Genomic DNA, 19,002 nt, shown 5'->3' with positions numbered 1-19,002 from the left:
GTTCAGGGCGCTAGCTGCTGCTAAGATAAGGCTATTTACTACCCTCTAGTAAAACATCAGTCTTGAGGCCCTTCAGTTGTGTATCAGTGGGCCATATGCTCAGGATCTAATTGCACATAGATCTTGGGGAGTGTTTAAAGCTATCAGGGAAAGTGACACCAACGAGCAGAATTGTAACACAGCTTTGGTAAAGGAAATCCTTGAGAGAGCTGGAGGAATGTTACTATCTGTGAGCCTCGGGAATTCTGCTTGGAGACTGCGACCCTCCGCAAAGTCTGGCCTTTGTTTCTTTTTACTCCCATGCAAGGTGAGGAGCCCCAAGCCCGCATTACCCTTAGCGAATCAGGTAGAAACGACGCAGGCATCTGGGCTGGAGAAGATGAGGCAGCAGTGCGGGAGTTGCGTCCCGTGGGAGACTTGCAGACCTGTGCCAGGCCCTGTGCCTAAGTCCTGGGTGCCTCAACTAGTTGGATCTGAGCAGGCATTATGTTCCCTTTTACAGAGAAGGAAATAGGCTCAGAGCTATGTAGCTGCTTGCCGGTCACAAGAGTCCTCAGATCTGTCTGTCCCCAGACAGGGGATACACACTGGCCAGTGGGGATACACTCACACAGTGTTTGTTAAGTAAATAGTTTTATTGAAATATAAATACAGCGAAGTGTACAGATCATTACTGTGCAGTTCAATGACTTTCCACTAAGTGAACACACCTATAACCAGTACTCAGATCAAGAGGCCAAACAGTAGCCACCCCCAAGAGCCCCCGACATGCTCTCTTTCTGCCATCCTATCCCTTCTTAAAGTTATCCTTTACCTGAGTTCTAACAGTGCGGATTACTTCTGTCCGTCTCAACCCCCACAGTGTGTACTGTGTATTTGGCTTTTTACTTAACATCATGTTTGTGACATTCATATTGCACATAGGAATAGTTCTTTCATTTTCACTTCTGTATGCTTTCGGTCCCTGTGGATATGCCTAAAACTGGATATTTTCCAGCCTGGGGTTATCCTGGTGCTACCACTATTCTCGTACATTTCCTCGATAAACTTATGGGAATATGCTAAGGAGTGGAATCACTGGTCAAAGGGCAAGTGTGAGGTTGGCTTTAGTCAACACTGTCAAGCTACAATAACTTACACTCACATCCCTTGTGCACACACTTGATATTGTCTCTCTGAATTTTTTTTTCCATTCTGGTCGGTATATTGTGGGTTGTCACACCAGGCACCATTTGTGCATTTCCTTTTAACTGGGCAAGTTCCAAACTCTGAATCCTTACAATACCCTCAGAGGTAGGTTTGCTCTTCCTCATTTTATGGGTGAGGAAACTGAGGCTCAGACAAGGGAAAGTCACGCCCGCTAAGTCACAAAGAGAATTTGTGGCTCCTGATCAATGTCAGCCCTATGCTAGGGGAATTAGAAATCAATCAGATCTGGTCCCTGCCTTCCTTGTTTAAGACCCCAGTACTTTTTTTTTCTTATTTATTTTGAGAGAGAGAGAGAGCACATCTGGGCATATGGGGAGGGGCAGAGGGGGAGGGGGAATCCCAAGCAGACTCCACATTGTCAGTGCAGAGCCCTATGTGGAGCTCAATGGTACAAACCGTAAGATCATGACCTGAGCCAAAACCAAGAGTCAGATGCTCAACTAGTAGCAGGATTCTCGCACAGAGTTGTGACACTGAGGCTTTTCTTTCCAGGAAGCAACTGTTGGCACTATTCAGTTGGGTTTGTACCCAAAGAACTCAGCCCCGAACGCCACGTGGCATAGTTTTTTTATACGTTTTCTGTTTGTTCCCCATTTATGGTAACACACAAACATGCAGTCTGATTAAGTGGTCTCATGTTACAAGGTCATGAGGAATGTTGTCATGTGGCGTAGCCAAGTTGCCTTGAGTTTTGTTTTGTTTTTTTTCTCTTTTAGGGAGGGGACCCTACCACAAAATGATTGAGCCACCCAGATGCCCCCCCCAGCACTTTTATTTCCACACAAAAAAGGAAAACAATGAGGACAACAAATCCTCCTTTTTTTTCTCTGCATTGACAGTTCAGAGTTCTGTCTTCCTTACCTCTGCCTCCCCCGAAAGTCATCCCAATTTCTACTTGAGTCTTGGAATCCATCACCTAAAACAGGATTCATCATCTCCTTCCTTGCCTCCTGTTCCCTATCTCCTAGTTTCCAGATTTCAGACTCAAACTATGTGAGAGCCTTGTTTTATTCCCTGTCAACCCATCTCTGAAATCTCTCTGCCGTCTTTGGCAATGATAAATCAATGAATCCCTTTGGCATTTTTATGGATAATAATTGTAAGTAACCATTTCCTAAACGCTGACTGTGTGCCTGGCTCTTTGCTAAGCACTTTACCGTATTATCTCATTCAATCCTCACAACAGCCTTCCAAAGCAGGTAGTAGAAGTAACCAACATTTTACCTTCTGCCAGGGAAGTTCAAGTGTTTTATACACATGATCTGATTTAAATCTCATAGTTATGTGGGATTTGAAATGGGAACAGTTGTCTTACTTCCTACTCTCTCAGGTCCAACATAAGTTACCAGGCTCAGAGAGGTGAAGTCACTTGTTGGCCAAGATCATGCAGGAAGTAAATGGTAGAGCTGGTATTCAAATCCAGGACCTGGGCTTTTACCCTCCCGTGATAGTTATCATTTGGATTTGCAGATGACCTTCAACAAGTGAGCTAGTCATTCTCAGGCAGGAGGACACTGAATCATTTAGGGAATTTTTTTCAAGCTAGATGCACCTTTACCTTATTTTAATGTTATGATCCTTCCCCCTATCTTCTAGTTAAGGACCACGCATCTAGATCGTTTAACAATGGGCAAACTGGAGCCAGGATCAGCCCAGCTGACTAAAATTTCTCCCTCCTGGTTGAAGCCGAGGGCTTTCTTCCTCTAGACTACACTGCCTTCTAACAGAAGTCCTGAGCAGCTCTTGTGTTCCGTGAGGGTGTTTCCAGATCTGGGTTTTAGAGCTCTGCATGTGGCTGGGTGCATACAGGAGCCAGCAGACCAGAAGGTAAAGACAGCTGGACTGGCAGAGAACCTATTCCTCATCGACAGAGAGTGGCCGAACTCCAGCCATGATAGCCATGCCAAAATGTGGGCCCATTGTTACCAGATCTGATGTTTTGAGAGAAGTCAAGAATCCAGATTTTCTTTTCTTTTTTTAATTAAAAAAATTTTTTTTAATGTTTATTTATTTTTGAGTGCGCGCGAGAGACACAGGGTGTGAGCAGGGGAGGGACAGAGAGAGAGGGAGACGCAGAATCCAAAGCAGGCTCCAGGCTCTGAGCTGTCAGCACAGAGCCAGATGCAGGGCTTGAACCCACGAACTGTGAGATCATGACCTGAGCCAAACTCAGATGCTCCTGAGTCACTCAGGTGCCCCAAGAATCCAGATTTTGAAGTGAAATCTTCTGATTTTTAAATGTTGATGATAAATTCAAACACTTAGAAACACCATGCAGGGGTGCCTGGGTGTTCAGTCGGCTGAGCGATGGACTCCTGATTTCGGTTCAGGTCATGTCTCATGATTCATAAGATTGAGCCCTGCATCAAGCTTCTCTCTCTCCCTGTCTCTCTGCTCCTCCCCTGCTTGTGTTCTCTCTCTCTCTCTCTCTCTCTCTCTCTCTCTCTCTCTCTCAGAATAAATAAATAAACATTTTTTAAAACTTAAAAAAAAAAACACCATACAGGCCAAACAAAACCATCTGTGGGCTTCATACGATGGATAGATGACCCCTGGTCTAGGCTCATCTTGTCCCCAGTATGGCCATCAAAGGCCCAGGAATCAAGGGCTTTACTCAGTCCCAGGGTGGAAGTGGAGGGAGGGGTCTGAAACATTCAGAAGGCAGAAAAAATACGAGGTCAAGGATGAATAAGGATTATATTCAGGGAAAAGCAGGGGCGCCTAGGTGGTTCAGTCAGTTAAGCATCTGACTTCTGCTCAGGTCATGGTCTCACAGTTTGTGAGCTTGAGCCCTGCATCAGGGACTGTGCTGACAGCTCGGAGCCTGGATCCTGCTTCAGATTCGGTGTCTGCCTCTCTCTCTGCCCCTCCCAGCTTGCACCCTGTCTCTCTCAAAAATGAGTAAACATTAAAAATTAAAAACAGGGGCGCCTGGGTGGCGCAGTCGGTTAAGCGTCCGACTTCAGCCAGGTCACGATCTCGCGGTCCGTGAGTTCGAGCCCCGCGTCGGGCTCTGGGCTGATGGCTCGGAGCCTGGAGCCTGTTTCCGATTCCGTGTCTCCCTCTCTCTCTGCCCCTCCCCCGTTCATGCTCTGTCTCTCTCTGTCCCAAAAATAAATAAAAACGTTGAAAAAGAAAAAAAAAAAAAAAAGCTTTAAAAAAAAAAAAAAAAGAAAAAAAAAAAAAGAAAAAAAATTAAAAACAATTTTCAGGGAAAAGCAAATGTAGATATCTAACAATAGCTGATTTGTTAAATAAACTGAATGATCTTTTTAAATTTTGGAGCATCTGGGTGGCTCAGTCAATTGAACATCCGACTTTGGCTCAGATCATGATCTCTCGGTTCGTGAGTTTGAGCCCCACACTGGGCTCTGTGCTGTCAGCTTCAGATTCTGTGTCTCCCTCTCTCTCTCTGCCCTTCCCCCACTCACACTCTGTCTCTCTCTGTCTCTCAAAAATGAATAAATGTTAAAAAAAATTTAACATCTATCTATTATGGACTATGACACAGTTTTTAAAAGTGGTATAGAGGGGGCCCTGGGTGGCTCAGTTGGTTAAGCATCTGACTCTTGATCTCAGCTTAGGTCAGTATCTCAGGGTTTGTGAGTTTGAGCCTGTGTCAGGTTACTTGTTGATGGCACGGAGCCTGCTTGGGATTCTGTCTCTCCCTCTCTCTGCCCTTCCCCTGCTCTTTCTCTCTCTCTCTCAAAATAAATAAACTTAAAAAAGGTGGTGTAGAATATTTAATACACCATATGTTCACAGAATATATAATACCTAAAAGAAAAACATAGATGACAAAGTGATAAAATATAAACCCTTTTAAAAAATCTTTTTATTTTGAAATTTCAGTTCCAGAAGATTTATAAGAATAGTACATAGTCTTTGCCCAGATACCCCAAATGTTACCATTTAACACATATGCCTTATCATTGTCTTTTTCTCTATATATGCATTCTTATTTGTGTGTCTGTATACAGATACATATTACACATATATCTTGCCATATATATGTATTTTTCTAAAACTACTACTGGGATTTTTATTTGGATTGCATTAAATTTATAGACTGATTTGGTGAGAACTGGCATGTTAACCACACCATTCCCATCCATGAATATAGTATGTCTCCACATAGCATACAGATTCTGCTATGGTAGATTTATACAGGTATACATTGGAGATATTGCAAGTTTGGTTCCAGACCATTGCAATAAAGCAAATATTGCAATAATGTGAATCAAATTAAATTTTTGGTTCCCCAGTACATATAAAAGTTATGTTTACAGGGGTACCTGTGTGGCTCAGTTGGTTAAGTATCCAACTTTGGCTCAGGTCATGATCTCATGGTTCATGAGTTTGATCCCTGCATTGGGCTCTGCACTGATGGTGTGGAGCCTGCTTGGGATTCTCTCTCTCTCTCTCTCTCTCTCTCTCTCTCTCTCTCCCTCTCCCTCTCAAAATAAATAAATAAATAAACTTTAAAATGTCCAGGCTTAAAAAAATTATGTGTAGACTATACTGTAGTTCATTGCGTGTGCAATAGTAGTATGTCTTAAAAATGTGCATACCATAATTCAAAAATACTTTCTTGCTGAAAAACGTTAACTGAGCTTTCAGTGGATCACAATCTTTTTGCTGGTGGAGGGTCTCGCTTCGATGTCGAGGGCTGCTGACTGAGCAGGGTGGCTGTTGCTGAAGGCTGGGGTGGCTGTGGCAATTTTGAAAACTCAGACAACAGTGAAGTTAGCTACATTGATTGAGTCTTCCTTTCATGAATGATTACTGTGTAGCATGCAATGATGTTTCATAGCATTTTACCCACAGGAGAACTGCTTTTTAGAAAAGACAGGGTTCTTGTAATCATCAAGACAGTGTGGTAGTGGCACAAAAACAGACACTCAGATCAATAGGACAGCATAGAGAACCCAGAAATGGACCCACAAACTTCTTTGACAAAGCAGGAAAGAATATCCAATGGAAAAAACACAGTCTCTTCAGCAAATGGTGCTGGGAAAACTGGACAGTGACATGCAGAAGAATGAACCTGGACCACTTTTTTACACCAGACACAAAAATGAACTCAAAATGGATGAAAGACCTAAATGTAAGACAGGAAGCCATCAAAACCCTTGAGGAGAAGCGGGCAAAAACCTCTTTGATCTTGGCCGCAGCAACTTGTTGCTCAACATGTCTCCAGAGGTAAGGGAAACAAAAGAAAAAATGAACTATTGGGACCTCATCAAAATAAAAGGTTTCTGCAAAGCGAAGGAAACAGTCAGCAAAACTAAAAGGCAACCGACAGAATGGGAGAAGATATTTGCAAAGGACGTATCAGATACAAGGTTAGTATACAAAATCTATAAAGAACTTATCAAACTCAACACCCAAAAAACAAATAATCCAGTGAAGAAATGGGCAAAAGATATGAATAGACACTTCTCCAAAGAAGACATCCAGATGGTCAACCGACAAATGAAAAAATGCTCCACATCACTCATCATCAGGGAAATACAGATCAAAACCACAATGAGATACCACCCTACATCTGTCAGAATGACTCAAATTAACAACTCAGGAAACAACAGATGTTGGCGAGGATGCAGAGAAAGAGGATCTATTTTGCATTGTTAGTGGGAATGAAGCTGGTGCAGCCACTCCGGAAAACAGTATGGAGGTTCCTCAAAAAATTAAAAATAGAACTACCCTATGACCCAGCAATTGCACGACTAGGTATTTATCCAAGGGATACAGGTATGCTGTTTCGAAGGGGCACATGCACCCCAATGTTTATAGCAGCACTATCGACAATAGCCAAAGTATGGAAAGAGCCCAAATGTCCATTGATGGATGAATGGATAAAGATGTGGTAGGGGTATCTGAGTGGCTCAGTCGGTTAAGTGTCCGACTTCAGCTCAGGTCTTGATCTCACAGGTTCATGAGTTCAAGCCCCTCATCAGGCTCTGTGCTGACAGCTCAGAGCCTGGAGCCTGCTTCGGATTCTGTGTGTGTCTCTGTCTCTGCCCCTTCCCTGCTCATGCTCTGTCTCTCTCTGTCTCAAAAATAAATAAACACTAAAAAAAATTAAATTAAAAAAAAGATGTGGTATATATACAATGGAGTATTACACGGCAATAAAAAAGAATTAAATCTTGCCATTTGTAGCTACGTGGATGGAACTGGAGGGTATTATGCTAAGTGAAATTAGTCAGAGAAAGACAAATATCATATGATGTCACTCATATGAGGACTTTAAGACACAGAACAGATGAACACAAGGGAAGGCAAGCAAAAATAATACAAAAACAGGGAGGGGAACAAAACATAAGAGACTCTTAAATATGGAGAACAAACAGAGGGTTCCTGGAGGGGTTGTGGGAGGGGGGATGGGCTAAATGGGTAAGGGGCACTAAAGAATCTACTCCTGAAATCGTTGTTGCACTATATGCTAACTAACTTGGATGTAAATTTTAAAAATAAAAATAAATAAATAAATAAAAAAGAATCTTCTCAAAGCCTGTTACTGCTTTATCAACCAAGTCTATGTAACATTCTAAATCCTTTGTTTTCATTTCAACAATCTTCACAGCGTCTTCACCTGGAGTAGACTCCATCCCGAGAAACCTCTTCCTTTCTTCATCATAAGAAGTCGCTGCTCATCCATTAAAGTTTCATCATGAGATTGCAGCAATTCAGTCCCATCGCCAGGCTCCCCTTCTAATCCGAGTTCTCTTGCTGTTTCCACCACATCCGCAGTGACTTCCTCCACCGAAGTCTTGGATCTCTCAAATTCATCCATGAGGGTTGGAATCAACGTCTTCAAACTCCTGTTCATTTAAATATTTTGGCTTCTTCCCAGAAATCACAAGTGTTGTTGATGGCATCTAGCATGGTGAATCCTTTCCAGAAAGTTTCCAGTTTGCTTTACTCAGATCCATCAGAGGCATCATTATGGATGGCAGATGTCACCTTATGAAATGCATTTCTTAAGTATTAAGACTTGAGAGTTGAAATGACTCCTCGATCTGTGGGCTGCAGAATGGACGTTGTGTCAGCAGGCGTGAAAACAGCACGAATCTCCTTGTCCATCTCCATCAGAGCTATTGGGTGACCAGGTGCACTGTCAGTGAGCAGTAATATTCTGAAAGGAATCTTTTTTTCTGAGCAGTAGGTCTCAACAGTGGGCTTAAGATATTCAGTAAACTGCGGTGCCCGGTGGTTCAGTTGGTTAAGCGTCCGACTTCAGCCCAGGTCATGATCTCACGGTTCGTAAGTTCGAGCCCCGCGTCAGGCTCTGTGCTGACAGCTCGGAGCTTGGAGCCTGTTTCAGATTCTATGTCTCCCTCTCTCTCTCTGTGTCCCTCTGTCTGTCTGTCTGTCTCTCTCTCTCAAAAATAAAAAACATTTAAAAAATTATAATATTCAGTAAACCATGTTGTAAACAGATGTGCTGTCATTCAGGCTTTTTTACAGGCAGACTAGTTTCTTAACTAGTCTTAACTAGTTTCTTAAAGGCCAAAGCATTTTCAGAATGGTCAGTGAGCGCTAGCTTCAACTTAAAGTCACCAGCTGCATTACTCCTAACAAGAGAGTCAGCCTGTCCTTTGAAGTCAGGCATTGACTTTTCCTCTCTACCCGTGAAAGTCTCGGATGGCATCTTCTTCCAATATAAGGCTGTTTTGTCGACATTGAAAATTTGTTTATGACGGCCACCTTCATGGTGATTATTTTAACTAGATCTGGATAACTTACCACAGGTTTTATAGCAGCATTTGCAGATTCACCTTGCGTTTTTATACTATGGAGATGGGTCCTTTCCTTAAATCTCATGAACCAACCTCTGCTAGCTTCAAACTCTTCTGTGCTTCCTGCCCTCTCTCAACCTTCATCAATCTGAAGAGAGTTAGGGCCTTTCTCTGGATTGGACTTTGGCTTAAGGGAATTCTGTAGCTGGTTTGATCTTCTCTCCAGACCACTAAAACTTTCTCCATATCAGCAACAAGGCTGTTTTGCTTTCGTACCATTCATATGTTCACTGGAGTAGCACTTTTCATTTTTCTCAAGGACTTTTTCCTCTGCAATTACAGCTTGGATAATTCTTTGGCACAAGAAACTGAGTTTTCTCCCTATGTTGGCTTTTGACATGCCTTCCTCACTGAGCTTGATTATTTCCAGCTTTTGATTTAAAGGGAGAGACATGAGATTCTCCCTTTCACTTGAACTCTTAGAAGCCACTGTAGGGTTATTAATTGGCTTAATTTCTATATTGTGTCAGGGAATAGGGAGGCCTGGGGAGAGGAGACAGACAGGGGATCAGCTGGTCAGTGGAGCAGTCAGACCATACACATCTATCAATTAAGGTCTCTGTCTTATGTGGGCAGGGTTCACGGTGACCCCAAACAATTATAATAGTAACATCAAAGGACCTGATCTGAGACCACCGAAACAGATATGATAATGAAAACATTTTATTTTTTTTTAATTTTTTTTCAACGTTTATTTATTTTTGGGACAGAGAGAGACAGAGCATGAACGGGGGAGGGGCAGAGAGAGAGGGAGACACAGAATCGGAAACAGGCTCCAGGCTCTGAGCCATCAGCCCAGAGCCTGACGCGGGGCTCGAACTCACGGACCGCGAGATCATGACCTGGCTGAAGTCAGACGCTTAACCGACTGCGCCACCCAGGCACCCCTGAAAACATTTTAAATATTGCAAGCTTTACCGAAATGTGACACAGAAACACAAAGTGAGCAAATGCTTTGGAAAAATGGTGCCAAATAATGGATTTGTTCAGTGCAGGGTCGTCCAAAACCTTCAATTTGTAAAAAACACAATATTTGTGAAGCACAATAAAGAGGATGCAATAAAACCAGGTATGCTCTTACCTATATCATTTTTTTCAAGCTATTTAAAATAGTATCTTCCTAGGGGCATCTCAGTGGCTCAGCCATTTGGGTGTCCAACTTTGGCTCAGGTCATGATCTCACAGTTCGTGGGTTTGAGCCCCACGTCGGGCTCTGTGCTGACAGCTCAGAGCCTGGAGCCTGCTTCGGATTCTGTGTCTCCCTCTCTCTCTGCTCCTCCCCTGCTTGCTCTCTCTCTCTCTCTCTCTCTCAAAAATAAACATTAAAAATAAAATAAAATTGTATCTTTCTAAAAACAGGGATAATTAATTATAATAAATTGCACATATTTAAAGTATACAATTTGGTGAGTTTCAGTATATGTATGCACACAAGAATCCATCATTAGAATCAAGATAATGAACCCGTGTGTTGCCCTCCAACATCATTTTGGGTCCTTTTGTACTCTTCCTTCAGGCTCTCCATGCCTCTATCCCAGGAAACTCTAATTCATTTGCAGTTTTTAGAATTTTATGTAAATGGGATCTTACAGTATATACTCTTTCATTCCGCCTAAGTATTCTCAGATTTATGCATGGTATTGTGTGTATCACAGCTCGTTCTCTTGCATTGCCGAAGGCACTCTACTGATTAATAGTCTTCGGCGATGGCAAGTATAGTTGCTATGAACACTCATGTACAAGTTGGACACGTGCTTTTATTTCTCTTGGATAAATACCTAGGAGTGGAATGGCCGGGTCCTATGGTAGGTGTAAGTTTAACTTTTTAAAAAGCCGCCACACTGCCTCCCGGCGTGGTGGTACCATAGTACATTCCCATCAGCAGCATGAGAATTCTAATTGTTCCACATCCTCGCCAAATACTCCCTGACTTTCAAATCAGTCTTTCAATTTTAGACATTTTATTAAAACTGGTTTGTTTTTGGGGCGCCTGGGTGGCGCAGTCGGTTAAGCGTCCGACTTCAGCCAGGTCACGATCTCGCGGTCCGTGAGTTCGAGCCCCGCGTCAGGCTCTGGGCTGATGGCTCGGAGCCTGGAGCCTGTTTCCGATTCTGTGTCTCCCTCTCTCTCTGCCCCTCCCCCGTTCATGCTCTGTCTCTCTCTGTCCCAAAAATAAATAAAAACGTTGAAAAAAAAATTAAAAAAAAAAAAACTGGTTTGTTTTTATTCTGAGAAAGAGAGGGTGAGCAGGAGAGAGGCAGAAGGAAAGGGAAAGCGAGACTCTTAAGCTGGTTCCACACCCAGTGCAAAGCCTGATTTAGGGCTCTGTCTCACAACCGTGAGATAATGACCTGAGCTGAAATCACGAGTCTCATGCTCAACTGACTGAGCCACCCAGGTGCTCCTCAATTTTAGACATTCTAGTAGATGTGATTTTCACCTGAATTTACCTAATGACTAATAGTACTGAGCCTTTTTTCATGTGCTTATTTACTATCCGTTTATTTCCTTGGGTGGGGTGTCTGTTTAAATATTGTGCCCATTTTTAATTGTGTTGCTTTTTCTCGTTAATGGAGTTTCGACAGTTCTTTATTTATTTTGGTGTCTGACTTGGGTTGGGCAAAATCATGGACTGAGTAGCTCAAACAGAAGCAATTTATTTCTCACAGTTCTGGAGGCTGGGAAGTTCAAGATCAACGTGCTAGCTGTTTTGGGTCTTGGTGAGGGCTCTATTACTAGCTTATAGATCTTATATATGGCTGCCTTTTTTTGAGAGGGAGAGAGAGAGCGCACATGAGTTGGGGAGAGGAGCAGAGGGAGAGAGAGAAAGAATCTTTTAAAAATATATATATTTAGGGACACCTGGGTGGCTTAGTTGGTTACGTGTCCAACTTCGGCTCAGGTCATGGTCTCGTGGTCCGTGGGTTTGAGCCCCACGTTGGGTTCTATGCTGACAGCTGGGAGCCTGGAGCCTGCTTTGGATTCTGTGTCTCCCTCTCTCTCTGCCCCTTCCTCATTCACGCTCTGTCTCTCAAAAATGAATAAATGTTTAAAAAAATTAATATATATATATATTTATTTATGTATTTTGAGAGAGAGAATGCAACCAGGGTAGGGGCAGAGGGGGAGAAAGAGAATCCCAAGCAGGCTCTGAGTAGTCAGCACAGAGCCCAACACAGGGCTTGAACTCATGAACCACGAGATCATGACCTCCATAACAAAGTCAGGAGTCAGACGCCTAACTGACTGAGCCACCCAAGTGCCAAGAGAGAGAGACAGAGAGAGAGAGAGAGAGAGAGAGAGAGAATCTTAAGCAGGCTCCATGCTAAGCACAGAGCCCAATATGGGGCTTAATCCCATGACTCTGGGATCATGACGTGAGCCAAAATCAAGAGTTGGGCCCTCAACCACCTGAGCCACCAAGGTACTCAGATGGCTGCCTTTTTACTGTGGTCTCACATAATGCAGGAAGAGAGCTGTGGAATGTCTTCCTCTTCTAATAAGGGTGCCATCTCTATAGGACTAGGACTCCATGCTTAGGGCCTCATTAAACCTTTATCACCTCCTCACAGGACCTAGCTCAAGATACAGTAACATTGAGAGTTAGGGCATCAACTACAAATTTTGGGGGGGGGGGGAAACATATTCAGTCCATAAGACTTACACAAGTCCTTTATCAGAGATGTTATTTACAAATACCTTCCCAGTGTGCGGCTTTCCTTTTCATCCTCTTAATAATGTCTGAAGAGCAGCAATTCTTGATTTTAAGTCCAGTTTTATCAATTTTTTAAAAACGGATCATTTGTCAGTGTTGTTATCTAAAAGAATCCTTGCCTAATGGAAATTCACAAAGATTTTCTTCGAAAAGTTTTGTAATATCATGTTTTACATGTAGATCTATAATTCATTTTGAGGTTGTGGGGTTGTGTGTGTGTGTGTGTGTGTGTGTGTGTGTGTGTGTGTGTGTGTCTGTGTGTGTGTGTTTTGTTTGGTTTTGGTTTTGGTTTTGGTTTTTTGGTATGCGGTACAAAGCAGTGCTCAAAGTTCCTCTTTTTGCCTATGGATACTCTGTTGTTCTGGCACCATTTGTTGAAAATATGATCTTTTCCCACTGAATTGTCTTGCAACGTTGTCAAAATTCAGTTGACTGTGCAGGTGTGGATCTACTTGTAGACTGTTCTCCTGATCTATTTTTCTATCTTGACACCAATACTACATCGTCTTAATTACTGTAGGTTTACAAATCTTGAAATTTGGTAGTAGAAGTCTTCCAACTCTATCCTTCTTTTTCAAAGTTATTTTGACTATTCTAGGTACTTAGCATTTCTATAAGAATTTTGGAATCAGCTTTTCGATTTTTATAAAAATTATATGTGACAATATCTTGGATCCACAGACTCATCTGGAGGAAATTGACATCTCTGCACTAAATTTTCCAATCTACGAACCCCGTATATTTCTCCATTTATTTAGGTATTCCTTAATGTCTTCCAGAATGTTTTTTTAAGTTTGTAGTGTACAGATACTGCACACCCTTCTTCAGATTTATCCCTATATAGTTCATATTTTTATTATCTTTTTAAAAATTTTTATTTATTTTTGAGAGAGAGAGAGAGAGAGAGAGAGAGAGAGAGATGGAGAGAGAGAATATGCAGGAGGGGCAGAGAGAGAGGGAAACAGAATCCCAAGCAGGCTCCATGCTGTCAGTGCAGAGCCCGATGTGGGGCTTGAACCCACAAACCATGAGATCATGACCTGAGCCAAAATAAAGAGTCAGATGCTTAATTAGCTAAGCCAACCTGGAGCCCCTATTTTTCCCTTTTCAATCTGTATGCCTTTTATTTTTTTTCTTGACAGCTTGCAATAGCCCGGACTCAGTACAATATTGAATAGGAGTGTTGAAAGCAAACATTCTTCTCTTGCTCCCAATTTTAAATAGAAACTATTCAAACTTTTAACATCATCTATCTTTCTAAATGCCCTTTGACAGGTTAAGGAAGTTTCTTTCTATTCCTTGTTTACTGACTTAAAAGTCAATTTTGTTGAATGTTTTTTCTTTACCTATTGAGATGACCAGAGTTTATTCTTTAGTGTGTTAATATGATGAATTTCATTGATTGCTTTTTGAATGTTGAATGAATCTTGTATTCCCAGAATAAACTCCAGTTGGCCTTTTTATATACTATAATTTTTATGTATTGATGGATTTAATTTACTAATATTTTGTTAAGGATTTTTGTATCTGTGTTCTAGGGAATATTGATTTATAGTTTTCTTGTAATGTCTTTACCTGGTCTCTGGTATCAAGGTAATATTGTCTCAAAATTAGTTGGTATGTGTTCCTTCCTCTTCTATTTTCTGGATGAGATTTTTCAGAATTCATGTTATTTTATTTGATGGAATAAATGTGTGAATATTTGATGGAATTCTCCAGTAAAACCATTGGCCTGGAGATTTATTTTTTTGGCAGATATTTAGCTATAAATTCAATTTCTTTAATAGTTATAGAACCTCTCAGGTTATCTTTTTCATCTTTGGTGAATTTGGGTAGTTGGTATATTTCGAGGAATTGATACATTTCATGGAAGTTGTCAAATATGGGCATTGAATCTTTTGTAGTATTACCTAATTACCTTTTAATTCATGTTGGTTCTGTAGTGATAGTCCTCTTTCATTCACAACATAGGTGATTTTGTTTACTCTCTTTTTCTCTTGGTCAGTCTGGTTATAAGTTTATCAACTCTATTGATCTATCAGAGATCGCTTTTCGTTTCACTGATTTTTTTCAATTTTATTGATTTTTCCAAGTTTTTCAATTTTATTGATTTCTGTTCTTTGCTATTTTTTCCTTCAGTGCTCTGGGTTTCATTTGCTCTTCTTTTTCTAGGATCTTAAGATAGAGAGTTAGATTTGAGAGCTTCTTTTGTAATGTATGTGTTTACTGCAATAAATTTATCTCTCAAAACTGCTTTAATTGCTCCCACAAATTTTGATATTTTTAGATTCAATTAAAAGGTTTTTTTTCAGGGTGCCTGGGTGGCTCAGTTGGTTGAGCATCTGACTTCAGCTCAGGTCATGATTTTGCCATTCATGAATTCGAACTCTGCATCAGGCTCTGTGCTGACAGCTCAGAGATTGGACCCTGCTTTGGATTCTGTGTGGGTGTCTCTTTCTTTGCCCCCCATCCCCTGCTTGTTCTCTGTCTCTCTCTCAAAAATAAATTAACATTAAAAAATATTTTTTATTTTCTATTTCCTCTTAACACTACTTCTCTGACTCATGGATTATTTAGAAGTGTGTGATTAATTTCCAAATATTTGGGAATATTCCAGCTATCTTTCTATTATTGATTTCTACTTTAATTCCATTGTGGCCAGAGGACATAACTTGTATATGCATATTTTGTATGATTTCAATTTTTAAAAATTTGTTAAGGTGTTCATTTTCTAACACAGGATAAAGTGTATCTTTTTAAAAATGTATTTATTTATTTTGAGAGAGTGTGGGAGCAGGGAAGGGGCAGACAGAGAGGGAGAGAGAGAATCCCAAGCAGACACCGTGTTGTCAGTGCAGAGCCTGATGTAAGGCTTGATCTTGGGGCTCGATCTCTTGAACCATGAGATTATGACCTGAGCCAAAATCAAAAGCCAGATGCTTAACTGACTGAGCCACCCAGGTGTCCCAGGATATGGTCTATCCTAGTAAATGTTCTATGTGCGCTTGATACTTATTTTAGTTTTGAGAAAGGGACAGAGACAGAGACAGAGCACGAGAGGGAGAGGGGCAGAGAGAAAGGGAGACACAGAATCCAAAGCAGGCTCAGGCAAAGCCTGACACGGAGCTCAAACTCACAGACCACAAGATCATGACCTGGGCCGAAGTCGGACACTTAATCATCTAAGCCACCCAGGCGCCCACTATGTGCACTTGAAAAGAATGTGTTTTCTGCTATTGTTGGGTGCAGTGTTTTGGAAATATCAATTAGGTCAGCTTAGTTGATAGTATTGATTATATCTTTTCTATTTTTGCTGATTTCTTATCTATTTTTACTATTGATTACTGAGAGATGGGTGTTGAAGTTGCCAACTATAAACATAGATTTGTCTACTTCTTTCAGTTCTGTCTGTTTTTGCTTGATGTATTTTGAAGCTCTGTTGTTAGGTGCAAGCACATTTAGGGTTGTTAAACTTTCTTGGTGAATTTATTTTTGTATCATTATATAATGACCCTGGTAATTTTTCTTGTTGTGAAGTATACTTTTTTTCTGATACGAATAGGGTGACTCTTGCTTTATTTTGATTAGTATTTGAGTGGTATATCTTTTTCCATCCTTTTACTTTTAACCTGTCCACATCTTTTTTTTTTTTAATTTTTTTTTCAACGTTTTTATTTATTTTTGGGACAGAGAGAGACAGAGCATGAACGGAGGAGGGGCAGAGAGAGAGGGAGACACAGAATCGGAAACAGGCTCCAGGCTCGGAGCCATCAGCCCAGAGCCTGATGCGGGGCTCGAACTCACGGACCGCGAGATCGTGACCTGGCTGAAGTCGTACGCTTAACCGACTGCGCCACCCAGGCGCCCCCACATCTTTTTATTTAAAGTGAGTTTCTTGTAGATGGCATATAGTCTAAATTTAATGAGAATCTTTGTCTTTTATTCGGTATACTTTGATTATTTACATGTAATGTAATATTGATACATTGGATTTAGGTCTATCATTTTATTGTTTTGTTTGTTCTCTCCTTCCTCCTTTCTGCCTTCTTTTGGATTTGAATTTGTTTTCTTTTAATTTTTCCATTAGCTCTCCACTTTGCCCCCACATACTTTCTGTTTATAGGTCACCCTTCCCAGTCGTCTGACCAGAAAGAGAGCATTTCTCAGAATTTTTCTGTCTGCATCTGCTGCCCAGATCTGGGATTTGGATCATGCTCTGGTTAAAGTAGGGAGGTACAGGAGGGAAAAAAACCTATAGAAACCTTACCACTATGTCAGTTGTTTTTCAAACTTTGACTTCCCTCTGCAATCTGCCTACTCTCAATTACTTTTCAGTGTCCTTGGGTAGTTACTTTATGTATTCTGGCCAGAGATTTTAGTTGTAATCCATGAGGGATTACATATAGTAGGCTTAATCAATCTTAATGACAACCATAAGCGCGCGCGCACACACACACACACACACACACACACACACATCTTTTGAAAAGAGTGATATTGTTTTGAGTTTTTGCAAATCTTTTTAATCTCCAGCTTAACAGAAAGGAATTGGATTCTGGGGCATCTCGGTGGCTCAGTCAGTTAAGTGTCCGACTCTTGATTTCAACTCAGGTAATGATCTCCTGATTTGTGAGATCAAGTCCTGCTTCAGGCTCTGTGCTGACAGTGCAGAGCCTGATTGGGATTCTCTCTCCCCCCTCTCTCTGCCCCTCCCCTGCTCACACTCTCTCTAAAAATAAATAAACATTTTTAAAATATAATAAAATCTTTAAAGTAAAGAGACATTCTTTAAAAAGGCAAAACTACAGGAACATAGAACAGAGTAGTGGTTGCCAGGGGCTAGGGGGAGAGGGAAGGTGTGACTGAAGGGGATGGCACAAGGGAGGATTTTGGATGATGGAACTATCCTGTATCCTGTGGTAGTGGTAACATAAATCCATACATGTCAATTTTATTGTGTATTAATTTAAAAAAGAAAGTACTCTTGGGAAAACTATTCTCTGACTTGTAGAACTGGTGCTAATCATTCAAAACAAGAGAATGACAGTGTAGGTGGGGGGAGACCATGAGGTTCCGGATCTACTGAGTCTGAGGTGACTTTGAGACGTTCAGTCGGTATCAAGTAGGGAGTGACACACACCATCTGGAACCCACAGGAGAGTTGTGTCTGCTCTTAAGATTTTCAGCATCCTCACTTGGTATAGAGTCACGGTTTTCTTCTGAACTTGTATGTGAGTTATCAAGAGTTACCATTTCATGTTCCTTATCACTGTTGTTTATGTGATTTAGCACCAGCAGACTCAATCCTTCTATCTCAACGACTATGTGATGATAAATGAATTTTTGTAACTTACTGTGCATGTGCATGGATGGGAAGGGATGTCTTGTTTACAATAAGAAATAAAACAAAAGCAGAAAGTCATTTAGAATGATCATGGGGCAGGAGTCAGCAGGAGTCAGTGGTTTCTGAAGCCAGGAAAGAGTTTGAGAAGGCTTAGGAAGATTGTAGAAAGTAAGAAGAGGCTTGAGAATGAGAGGTGACAGAAGATAAGGAGCTTGAAAGTTGCAGTCGGAGGGGTTGGTGGGAGATCAGGTTGGGGTGTGTGTGTGTTAGTGTGTGTGTGTGTGTGTGTGTGTGTGTGTGTGTGTACATAAGTATGTGCTACCAGAAAAGCCAATGGAGAAAATTTTAAAAAGAGGTGCTTATTCTCTGAAAGCAGGAAATGTCCTCAGGACTTAATTACAAGGAGGTTATTGGCAGCCTTGGCTGGCATCGACTCAGAGCAGTGGTGGGGTGGAAGCTAGCATGGGGAAGGAGGTGGAAAGAAGTTGAAATCAGCAGTGTACTGAGAGGAATAGTATTCTGATGGGGGTGCCCTTCATCTTCAGTCTCTTGAACTTTATGTTGGAGCCATGAGCTCTAACACCAGTTAGAGACATAAGAATTGGAAACTAACAGGGGCACCTGGGTGGCTCAGTCGGTTGAGTGTCCGACTCTTGGTTTCAGTTCGGATCATGATCTTACGGTTCGTGAGTTTGAGCCCCATGTCAGGCTCTGTGCTGACTCTTGATTTCAGCTCAGGTCATGATCCCAGGGTCGTGGGGATCAAGCCCTGTGTCGGACTCTGCATGGAGCATGGAGCCTGCTTGAGATTCTCTCTCTCTCCCTTTGCCCCTCTCCACCACTCACACACACACTCTCTCTCTCTAAAAAAAAAAAAAAAAGAATTAGAAAAAAACCTCTATTTGATGATAACATGATTATAAAAGAAT

This window comes from Puma concolor, chromosome E2, assembly GCF_028749965.1.
Source record: "Puma concolor isolate L17-30 chromosome E2, mPumCon1.1.hap2, whole genome shotgun sequence".
Taxonomy (NCBI): Eukaryota; Metazoa; Chordata; class Mammalia; order Carnivora; family Felidae; genus Puma; species Puma concolor.
This window is presented reverse-complemented; position numbering follows the sequence as displayed.